General features: G+C 49.5%; 1 pseudogene; it reads right to left on the bottom strand.

Moving 5' to 3' along the window:
- Positions 1-8,111: 8,111 nt before the first annotated feature.
- On the bottom strand, positions 8,112-8,272 carry LOC122917837 (annotated as a pseudogene).
- Between the last annotated feature and the right edge of the window lie 2,862 nt (positions 8,273-11,134).

Here is an 11,134-nt window from a genome sequence, read left to right as displayed (position 1 = left end):
AGAAGCCTCCAGAGTGATGACTTGCAGGATTTGAGGAAGTCTTTCAAGTATGACCCCATGACTTGTGGCCACAAGCCAGAAATAAGGGCTGATTTGCCATAGGACTCCCTTGGCGTGTCCTTGGAAAATCATTAAGATGGTCTTGGGAGGGATGGCTGTTCGCGGACCGTCTGAGAAGGAGGGGAACAGCTGGGATCAGGCTTGGGTTTGAGCACAGCAATATTCACTCCTGACCTGTGACCTTGGGACAGCCACTTGACCTTTCTAACCACGGATCTCTCAGATGTGGAGTAAAACAAATGATACCAACCCCCGGGAATGTGAAAGCCCTTTATAAACTCAAAAACATTCACAGAGGTGTGTTGTGAGGAGCCTTTGTTTCCTCTCCAGAAATGTGGGCGGCACACACTTCCCCCTGGGTTCCTACCTGAATGACTGGCTGGACCTGGTGAGGGAGGAAGAGTGTGGTGGGCAGAACAATGACTTCCCCCCATCAGAGATGTCCACATCCACATCCAGGGATTAGTGTGAATGTGTCAGGTTAGGTAGCAAAGGGGATTAAACCGAGAGGTGGGATTAAGATTGCTAATCAGCTGACCTTAAAATAGGGAGATTATCCAGGATTATCTAGGTGGGCTCAATGTAATTACAAGGGTCGCTCAGCGTGAAAAAGACTGAAGGAAAAACAGATGGCAGCATGAGAAGGACCGTGTTATGTGGATGGCTTTGAAGACGGAGGAAGGGGCCATGAAGCAAGGAATGCAGGAAGCTTCTAGAATTTGGAAAAGATAAGGAAATGGATTCTTTCCTAGAGCCTCCTGAGGAATGCAGTCCTGGAGACACCTTGATTTTAGCCCACTGAGATCCAGTTCAGACTTAACCTCCAGAACTGTAAGATAAAAAGGTTTATGTTGTTTTAGGCTGCTAAGTTTATGGTGAGTTGTTACAGCAGCCATAGAAAACTAATCCAGGAGAACAGGTGGGCCCCAAGGGGAGCAGAATGCCTGGAGAAGGGATTGGAGTGTCCCCACTTCCCGAATTCCTCAGTGACACCAGCAAATGCATAGCAGCAGGCTTCCTTATGTCCTCTGGGGAACATCGAACAGTATTTCTTGCTTTGGTGGGGATTAATGGCAGGTGACAGAGAGTGGTAGCCCCGCACAGGAGGCCTTGAAGACCAGGCTGTAGGTATTCTGAAGGTAATGTGGGCCATTGAGGGTTTCAGTCGGGGCAAAGAGATGATAAGAACTTGCTAGGAATGGGGTGAAACAGGAGGCACTGGGCTGGGAGTCAGAGAGCTGGGTTCAAATACCAGCATTGCCTCCCCAGACAACCTTGGGGCAAGTTACTAATGATTTCTAGATTTGGATTCCATTTCCTAAAAACACTGGGACTATTTCTGGAGTCCTTTCCAGTCAAAGAACACAGCTGGCCCAGACCAGTCAGGGCCTCTTGGGATCAAAGGGAATTCCCTGGCCTATTACCCAGAGGGTATAGAAAGTTTAAAATAATAATAATAATAATAATAATAATAATAAAGCAACATGGATTGAGCACTAACCATGTTAAGAACTTTACATAATGAGGACACCTGGGTGGCTCAGTGGGTTAAAGCCTCTGCCTTTGGCTCAGGTCATGATCTCAGGGTCCTGGGATGGAGTCCCACATTGGGCTCTCTGCTTGGCAGGGAACCTGCTTCCTCCTCTCTCTCTCTCTGCCTGCCTCTCTGCCTACTTGTGATCTCTCTCTGTCCAATACATAAATATTTTTTAAAAAAGAACTTTACATAATGAATCTCATTTAATCTTCTTACCATCCTCTCAATGACTCCCTAGTGCTCTCAGGTTAAAGGTCACCACTGTGACCCACAAGGCCCTACAGGTGTGGTCCTTGCTGACCCCTGGGGCCTCATCTCAGGCCTCTCTCTCCTTCACCATGCACTCCTTTCTCTGCCCCAGAAACGAATGGGATATGCACCTTGTACTTCAGGGTCTTTGTACAAGCCATGCCACCCACCAGGAATGCAGTTATCCTGCTCTCCAGACTCGGGGCTCCTCCTTCCTCCCATCTCAAGACGGTGGTCTCGTTGCCCCACCTTCCAGCTAAATCAGATTCTTGTGTCCTTGCACCTGATTTCAGATGACAGGGCCTCGCATACAAGTACATAAAAGTACACACTTACGTAGTCACCCATTCTTCCCCCTGGACCATGGGGGCCAAAGGGCCAGAAAATGTTTGCTGAAGGAAGGAAGGAAGGAAAGAACAAATTAATAAATAAGTTTTCCTCAAAGGGATGAATGAATGAATGAGTAAAGATATCTGTTTCCTGAAGGAATAAATAAATAAATTACCACTTGCTGAAGGAATAAACAACAGAGCCCAAGGTTGGTATGGTGATCAGCCTCATCAAGAGAAGATCAGATCAGAAGATCAGAAGATCTACCCAAAGTCAAAAGGTGAACCTGGGGGTGCCTAGGCGGCTTAGTGGGTTAAGCCTCTCTGCCTTCGGCTCAGGTCATGGTCTCAGGGTCCTGGGATCGAGCCCTGCATCAGGCTCTCTGCTCAGCGGGGAGCCTGCTTCCTCCTCTCTCTCTGCCTGTCTCTCCGCTTACTTGAGATCTCTGTCAAATAAATAAATAAAAATCTTAAAAAAAAAAAATCTGAAAAAAAAAAAAAAATGGTGAACCGGGAAGGCTCCTCTCTTTGCAGGAGGCGGGGGCTGGCGCCAGGACCCATCTGAGCCAAAGGGTCACTGCAAGAAGGGGTCAAGGCTGGAGGAACTTGGGCTTACCATGAGGTAGGTTTGCTGGGGAAGCGTCTTCAAGGGCAGCGCTCAAAGAGGATGTGCTGAGCACAGCTGCCTCAGCAGAAGAGGAAGGAACTGGCGGGAGGTGGTGGGGGAAGGGGGTGTGGGCTGGGGCCCCAGGTTCTGCTGCCTGCAGCCACAGCAGATCCTCCCCACGGTCCGGACCTCCACCCCCACCCCCAGCCCTGCTACTTCTGTAAGACTCTCACACGCTCACTCTGTCTGCTTCTCTTTAGCTGACTTTTCAAGCTGGATCACACCAGGTCTGGACAAGGGTTGGAGGCCTCACCCACTTAGCCACCGCAAGCTGGAATATAAATTGCTGCGACCACTTTGGAGGGTGACTTGAGCAGTTCCTGTGCAAACTTCCAAATGTGTACCCTTTGACCCAGCAGCTCTACTTCTGGGAATTTATCCTACAGACACTCTAAAGTCCGTTGGCAGTGATCGTCACACAAGGAGGTAGCACTGTTTGTCATGGCCAAGAACGTCCATCAGTAGGAGACCAGTAAGAAAACTATACGTCATGGACTCCCCCCATGGAAAGTTATGCAGTCACCAAAAAGAGGCCCTCATCTGTATGAACAGACATAGGAGGACGTTCGTGATATATGCGTGTATTAGGATTTTTTTAAGTGTCTGTATTTCTTAATATAGTGTCTATTTTTAAGTGTCTATATTTAACAGTCTATATTTCCATTATCTATAGCTGAGTAACACACCCTCCAGAAACTAGCCATTTGCACCGAGCGTCAGCAGGACTCAATCATGGGGCTGCCTTCACCTGGGAGCTTGGCTAGGCTGGAGCTTCCAAGATGGCCTGTCCTCTACCAGGGCCGTCCATGTGTGGAGCCGCTAACCATTCTGCAGTCTAGCTGAGCTGCCGGACAGCACGGTGGCTGGATTCGGGGAGTATTTCAAGAGGCTAAGCTTCCAGGTGCGAGTACTTACCAAGCTCCAGCTGGCATCATACTTGCTTACGTACCCTTGCCCAAGACAAGTCACGTGGTCCGTCCAAAGTCACTGTGATGGGGCTATGCCAGGGCATGGATGCTGGGAGGCAAAATGCATTGGGGGCCATCCCAGTAACTGTCCAGCATTATACATGGAATTTGATAATATTTTATTAAGAAACTACGTATGAGAGGCGCCTAGGTGGCTTAGTGGGTTAAAGCCTCTGCCTTCCGCTCTGGTCATGAGCCCAGGGTACTGGGATCGAGCCCCACATCGGGTTCTCTACTCCACAGGGAGCCTGCTTCCTCCTTTCTCTCTGCCTGCCTCTCTGCCTACTTGTGATCTCTGTCTGTCAAATAAATAAATAAAATCTTAAAAAAAAAAAAAAAAGAAACTATGTATGTCCTTACTAAAATATCATCTCATGTATGTGTTGGATAATACACATGTGTATGTGTGTATGTTTAAATGTTTGTATGTGCACTGATGTACAGCTGAAAGTTCAAAAAATGCTAGCACTCTTTAACTTTCAGGAGTAGAAATGGGCAGATGAAGGGGGAACTTTTGGTTTTTCCTTTATACTTTTCTTTAGGATTTGAATATTTTAAAAGTGAGGTGTATTGTTTTTTTCCTTCAAGATTTCATTTATTTGAGAGAGAGAGAGAGAGAGAGCAAGAGCAGAGGGAGGGGCAGAGGCAGAGGGAGAAGCAGGCTCCCCACTGAGCAGGGAGCCTGATGCAGGACTGGATACCAGGACCCTGGGACCCTGACCTGAGCTGAAAGCAGACGATTAATTGACTGAGCCACCCAGGCGCCCTGAGATTTATTACTTTTGCATTAAAATGTGTGTGAACGTGCTGTGAAAATCTTTGCGGTCCAGCAGCTTTCAGCCAACTCTTGCCAGAGCAGCGCTTGGTTTCCCGGCACGGATACTGCCTCCCATTGTTCTCCTTTGTTCTGCTGAATGTCTTCCCAGCCAGCTTTCTCCCAAATCCTCAGTTATTATCTCAGGACAAGTTCTGAGGAAAGGAACTGCTGAGTTGAAGGTTAGGAACATCTGAAGGATGTAATACCTTCTGCCAGGTTGTCCTGCTGACGGACAGATGGATTCTCCCGTTCCGCCAGCCAGCTCGGGGGGCACAGTGTGGGCTTGTCTGGTGTCCACCCTCCTAAGAACCCAGTACCCACTTCTCAGACCCTGGCCCGAGGCCCACACAATCATAGACAGTCCAGGAGGACCAGCTCAAGCAGGGGCTCCTTTGCTTCCCATCCCACCTCCAAGCTCCCTGCCAGGCCCTGTCTTCCCTTCATCCTTCCCATCCAGGGGAAGACCAACCTCCTCAGGACAGTGAATGATCTGGACCCTGCTCGCCTGCCTACCCACCCACCCTTGCCACTTCCTGCCCTCACTCTCTGACTTCCACCTGGATTAACCTGTTTTCAGTTCCCCGAAGGACTAGAACACTGCCTCATCTCTGAACCTTTGTACGTGCTGTCCCCTCTGCCTAAAACATTCCCTTGTCACGGTCCCCCCTCCCGCACTTCCTCCTGGAAGCCTTCCCTGATCACCTGAGGGGAAGTTCAGTAACGTGGTCACATGGGGACTGCCAGAGTTTCCGTTCGTTCAGGTCTTCGTGTGTTCATGTATTCACCAAATGGTTACAGAAACGCTTGTCTGTGCCAGGAACCAGACTGCACAGAGGGGATACCAGAGTGAACGAACCTTCCCTGCCCTGCCCAGCTTACATCCCAGTCTGATCGGGGGAGGAGAGGGAACTGGGAGCGGGCAGATGGTGCCAGTCCACGTGTGAACAGTGCTGGGCTGGGCGTGGACCACAGGCCGGTGGGAGCCCAGCGTTCCTCCAGCTAGAATCACAGAAACACCCATCTAAAAAGGGAAAATCCCTCAGAGCTCCAGAGGTGACGTAGATGATTTCAATTCCTCTGTTTCCTAAATATGTATGAACATAGCGGCCCCCATTTATTGAGACCCTGCTTTCTGCACCTGACCTGTATTAACTCACTGAGGTCCCCTTTGGGGAGTATCATTATCCCCATTTTACAGAAGAGGAAACTGAAGCTCAGAGAGATGAGTTGCTTGCCCACGGTCATCCAGCTGGGAAGTGGCAGAGCCGAGATTTAGACACACACAGTCAGGCTCCCAAAGCCTGTACGCTTGGCCACTACACCACACAGTTACAAATTAAGCACAAACCATTCTACAAGAACAACACTGAAACGGCTGCCCAAACTGCGTGTGACACGGTTGTTGACAGGCGATGATGTTTTGTGGGAATGAGGTTGCCCCCTGAGCAGGGCTGAGTTCAGCCCGTGTGTTCCCCAGGGGGCCTTGGCCTGCCTACTATTATTCTCTTTCCAAACCACCGAGAAATCATCAGCTTTTGTCCTCCACTCAGCATAACAGCACCTTTTTTCGGTTTTACTTGAACTTTTGGAACACAAACTACTTTCACGTTGTCCCAGAATTTTTTAAATATTAGCGAGATATTAGATAAATAGGTCATAGAAATCTAGATACACTTCCTACTCTTCTTCTCTAGAAGTCAGCGTTAGGAGCTTCTTGTATGTCTTTCCAGAGAGCGCATATTCTGTTTTCTCTCATGAAGAAGAGGAAAGGCTCACACCACATTCGAGGCTCCGCTCCCTGCCAGTTCCACTTAACAGGGGATCTCGGAGGTCACTTCATACAGACGGGGAAAGGGCTTCCTCGTTCCTGTTCACGTTGTATGAGCGCGTGTTGTGTCCCAGCCTGTCCTCCGCCTGTGCACGTGAGGGCTGCTCTTGACCTTCACAGTTGTCCCGGCTGCCATTAGTCACGGCAGGAAGCAGCCTTGAAGATGGCGCCCAGTGATGTCCGTCTCCTGGATTCAGGCTTCGCTATCATCCCCTCCCCCGAGAGTGGGCAGGGTCCAGGGTCAGCTTTTGACAAAGAGACCTAGTGAAACTCCCAGGACGGCTAAGACGGCCTAGAAGCAGTGACAGTCTAGCAGCAACAGACCCCTAAGACCCAGCACCCCATGGGGCCCCCAAGTGGCTCAGTTGGTTAAGTGTCTGCCTTCGGCTCAGATCATGATCCCAGTGGGATTGAGCCCTCCGCTGGGCTTCCTGCTCAGTGGGGAGTCTGTTTCTCCCTCTCTGTTGCTGCTCCCCCGTTGTGTTCTCTCTCTCTCTCTCTCTCTGTCAAATAAATAAATAATATCTTTAAAAAAAAAAAAAACACACACAAATCAAAAATCCAGTGTCCAGGTCTTGGTTCCTAAATACTATTCCTCAATATAAGACATCGGGGCTCTTTCAAGAAATGGTTGATTACAAAGTTAAGACAGGGAAGATATGAGCCTGGGGCACGTTGTGGTGCCAAGAAAGCAAGGAAATGCTCGAAAACCCCAAAGAATAGGGGCAAGTTAAAGGGACACAGGAGCCACCCTGAAAGATTTCCCAACAGCCAAAGCTGGAATGATTTGAGTAACAAAATACACAACGCAGTATGGTATTATAGCTCAAAGTATAAAATAAACACGCATGAGTCCACATCGACATAAGAAAATGATTGAACAAACACGTACATGGGAGAGAAGAGACAGATTGTCCCTATAGAAGAATTCCAAATAATTTATGATATTCCTCCCAGGATGTAGACTTTCTTTCTGCCGCATTGTGAGCTGCCCCGTGGAAAGGCCCACAAGGCAAGGGGCTAGGAAGGCCTCTGGCCAACAGCCGTGGAGGAACAGAATGATGCTGCCGACGATCAGGTGAGTGAGCTTGGAGGCAAATCCTTCCCTATTTGAGCCTTGAGATGGGTCCCCAGCCCCGGGTGACACGTTGATTGCAGTTCCGTGAGAGACCTTAAGCTTAAGGTTCCTGACCCCCAGACACTGTGGGATGGTAAATGTTTGTTATTTGGCGGTGCTGAGTTTGGGCAGTTAATATGTTAGACGTCAATAAATAACTAATATAGTTACCTTCTCTGTTATTTTCTTACCGGCCTAGGGTCCTTGACATAGCCCTACTTGGCTTGGCCACGAGCAGAAATGCTGACACAGCCCAGGCTCTATGTGGTCCAGTACGGAAGCTGACACTTTTAGTGGAATATTGAGATAGTTCAAAACTTGCAAATGCTCAAGACTGCAGTTTGGAAAATATCACCCCCTTGCTTCAATCCTCCAAGAGCGTCTCACTGTTCTTCAAGTAGAATCCAAAATCCTTACTGTGGCTTGCAAGGCCCTCAGGGTGTCCCCCACCCACACTCTGAGCTCACTTTCCATGTTTCCCCTTACCCTTGTTTTCTAGACCCTGTGATCTTACCAGCTTCCCTGTCCCAGCCTGTGCCTGCCTCAGGGCATTTGCACATGCCTTGTTCGCTGCCTGGTATGTCTCTCCCCGCATCTTCCCATTGCTGCTGGCTCCTAATCATTCAGGCCTCAGTTCAATTAGCAATAATCGCGCCTCGGATAAACCTCATTGGCTACGATACTGCCACTGCGCAAAGCTCAGGCCTCAGTTCAAATGTCACCAACTGCTAGATACTGACCCTGATTACCCACACGGAGTAAGGATTAGAAATACTGGCTTTGGGGGTGCCTGGCTCACTCAATAAACACTGATCTCGGGCCTCCTGATCTTGGGTTCATGAGTTCAAGCCCCACATTAGGCATAGAACTTACTCAAAACAAAAAGAAAAAAGAAACAGTGGCTTTGGAGTCAGGCAAACCTGCCTACACTCTCTTTCCAGCCTTATACCTTAGGAGCTATGAAAACTTGGGTAAATGATGTCACTTCTCTGAGCCTCAGTTTCCCCATCTCGGGACTCCTCGAAGAGTAGCTTGGAGGTCCCACACCCCCCTGCGGGGCAGGCCTTCAGCACAATGCTTGGTGTAGGGCACAGCCCAGGAAACACCAGTCATTGTACCTCTTGACCTTGGCACTGCTGGCTTGCAAATTCACACAGGTGCACACGGCAGTTTGCAAACAGCTCCTGGGGCTCCGTGACCCTGGGTTCATCCTCAGACAGCTCCACCCTAGGTGATGGAGCCCTGCCCTTGGGAGGGGGCGGCGGGAGGGGCAGCAGGTCGAAGACCGTGTTCCTGACTGGCAGACCACACTGGACAGGCTAAGCCACCCTCAGCAGAGTTAACATTTCCAGAATGTGCTGCATCAGCGCTTCCTTCCTCTGGGTGGCCAGCAGCATCTGGAGGAGCCTGACCGCCTGGCCTTGACATTCCTGTGGCTAAGGCTCTCAGCTAGGGGGCGTCTGGCTGGCTCTGTCAGTAGTGTGTGACTCTTGACCTCAGGGTTATGAGTTCAAGCCCCCTCACTGGATGTAGAGATGCCTTAAAATCAAATCCTGGGGGGAAAGAAGGCTCTCAGGTAGGAAAACACAATGAAATGGACAGCCAGCCAGGGGCGGGGGGTGGCAGGTGGGCAGGGGTAGATAGACGGTCCTGAGGTCCTCAAGCAGGAGCCATGACCAGAGAAGGTGACAGAATTTGGGGCAAATGGAATGTGAGCAAATGTGACCGAGCATCATTTCAGACCTGTCCCACCAAAAGCCTGTCACTTCATCCTCTACCCTCTCGCTTCAATGTCTGCCGGCTGGAGGTCTACCTGCGCCCTGGTCCTAGATCAGCCGAGGAAGCCCCATGTTAAGACAAGGCAAGAGCAAAGTCCCCATCGGCCAGATCCCCGGAGGATGCTGACTGAATGTCACAAGATGAAGAAATTAACTCCTAGTTGGTTAAACACTGAGATTTCAAGAACTATTGATTATTTAAGCCAATTTATTATGCTTTTCGGGGTGCCTGGGTGGCTCAGTGGATTGAGTCTCTGCCTTAGGCTTGGATCATGATCTCAGGGTCCTGGGATCGAGCCCTGCATCGGACTCTCTGCTCAGCAGGGAGCCTGCTTCTCGCTCTCTCTCTGCCTGCCTCTCTGCCTGCTTGTGATCTCTCTTTCTGTCTGTCAAATAAATAAATTATTAAAAAAATCTTTATTATGCTTTTCTATCAGGCCCATCTTAGGTAAATCTTTTTAAAGTTATTGTATTTTTCTACTGGTTTACCAAAGTAAGACATGGTAAAAAGTTCAAACATCACAGAAATGAATGAAGGTCCCCTGTGCCCCCTCCCTGCTCTTCAAGGAGAGATAACTACAATTAATAGTGAGACATATTCTTCCAGATTTTTTTTCTGCCACACCATAATAGCATCTTTTTATACAAAGCATTTGATAGATATCGCTCTGCAAGATTCCCTTTCACTGAGCAGCATACCTTGGCTATCTTTCCATGTTTGGATAGAGGGATTTATCTTATTCTTTTTAACATTGGTCCGGCATTCCAGAACACATGTATAAATGTATTTAAGGGGGCCCTGGATTCCTTATTTATTGCTGTTTAACAAAGTACACTGAAAGTTAGCAGCTGTGAACAACAAACATTTATCACGTGAGAGATTCTGAGGGTCAGGATTCCGGGAATGGTTCCGCTGGGCCGCTCTGGCTCCGGGTCTCTGGGGTCGCTGAAAGCCATTGGCTAAGGCCACTGTTTTCCGAAGGGACCAGAGAATCCTCATCCGGGCTCACTCCTGTGACCGTCACAGGCCTCAGTGCCTGGCTGCTTGTAGTGGGAGACGCCAGGTCCATGGGCCTCTCCATAGGCTGTCTGAGTGTCCCCAGGATGTGACAGCTGCTTCCCCAGAGTGAGTAATGAGAGAGCCCAAGATGGAAGTGGCAGTCTTTCATAACCCAGTCTCAGATGCGACATTTGCAACGGCAGGCCACTCCGCCACTGGTCATTCAGACCAGTGCTGGTACGTGTGCGAAGGGCTTCCCAAGACCATGAGTACCAGGCATAGAGAAGGACTGGGCTCTCTTGGGGGCTGCCACCGTCGGTGCCTACAGGGGAACGAGGCAATTTCCCCTTTCCTTCATTGCAAATCCTGCTGCAGTGAACATCCTTGTTCATCTCCCCGTGCACACTTGTGGGAGGGAGGTCTTCTGCCAGATGAGCTCACCTGGGCAATCTATGGGCCTCGCTCACTGAGTTCTCACTGCACTGCAGTGAGATATATGCGGTTGTAGTGCCCACTTTGCAGATGAAAAAACTGAGGATCATAGGGACCCTTTGGCAGGGTCCCATGAAGATGCTTGGCACCCTCAGGAACAGAGAAGTCTTGGTATGAACTTTCTAGATGGGCTTTTCTGATGGGAGAAGAGGGTCAGTGAAGCTGACCATGAACCACAGTAATGTCTGTCTCCCCTGGAACCTACTTTAAGTAAATGAAAGGTGGGTCAGAGCCACTGCCCCCATCATACAGACAAGAACACCAAAGTGCAGAATCGCAGGGACTTGCCTCC

This window comes from Neovison vison, chromosome 9, assembly GCF_020171115.1.
Source record: "Neovison vison isolate M4711 chromosome 9, ASM_NN_V1, whole genome shotgun sequence".
In the NCBI taxonomy this organism is placed as follows: Eukaryota; Metazoa; Chordata; class Mammalia; order Carnivora; family Mustelidae; genus Neogale; species Neogale vison.
Note: the sequence above shows the minus strand (reverse complement) of the source record. Positions and strands in the feature narration are given on the sequence as shown.